Source organism: Octodon degus, unplaced genomic scaffold (genome assembly GCF_000260255.1).
Source record: "Octodon degus isolate 3935 unplaced genomic scaffold, OctDeg1.0 scaffold00538, whole genome shotgun sequence".
NCBI lineage: Eukaryota > Metazoa > Chordata > Mammalia > Rodentia > Octodontidae > Octodon > Octodon degus.
This window is the reverse complement of record NW_004525114.1, coordinates 94,135-94,955: the sequence shown is the minus strand read 5'-3', so window position 1 is coordinate 94,955 and position 821 is coordinate 94,135.

The window sequence follows — 821 nt, the reverse complement described above, 5'->3', positions numbered from 1 at the left end:
GAAGCAGTATATATTACATCTGGAAAGAAAAATAGTCTTGTGCCTATCAATGAGGATGGGGGATGCGAGCTAGAGGAAGATGGGATGAGCTGCCTAAAGCTGCTCATACATAGGTTCTTGAGGGGGAGGATGAGGCAGTAAGCCAGTGCATGAAGGGGAGTAGGCCCAGCCATCTGTGGGAAAGCAGAGAGGGCAAATCTTTCACAGCTCAGGTGCAATAGAAAATGTCTGGTGAAAGAAGTTATCTCAACCAAGAGCTGAAGAAAAGAAAACGAACCCGAGAGGAAACTGCCCTGGTGGAGAGGGCAGCTGGAAAAGCACTGCAGTCCAAGTGCAGGCCGGGGCAGCAGCGAGCACCAGAGTCGCACATCACGACCCCGAAACACTGTGGGCAGAAGGCAGGGAAGTGCTTAATTACTACAAAAGGAAGAGCGGAGCACTCCGACCTAGCTCATTTAGCTTTCACTGCTTTACGATTTGTTTGTTCTCATTATCTGTGCTGTGCAGAAGAGAAAATTGAAGCTAAGAAGTGTTAGCGAATGCACAAAGGTCATACCAATAAGAAGCAGTAAATGTGACATTTGCACTAGCCTCTCCCCACTGCGCTCTGCACCATTCACCCACCGTGAATGCCAGAATAAGTACTGATAAGATCAACCTGCACAAACAAGAGATTTCAAATGTCAAGCTCTTTCCCACATACACTGTTTCAGTTGCCAACTAGGTATACTTGCTACCAGAGAAACAGCCTCAGGTTCTATTTTTCTGTCATATTGTCAAGATGCTCAAAGAATATGCCTCTTAGTAGTGGACATAGGTCA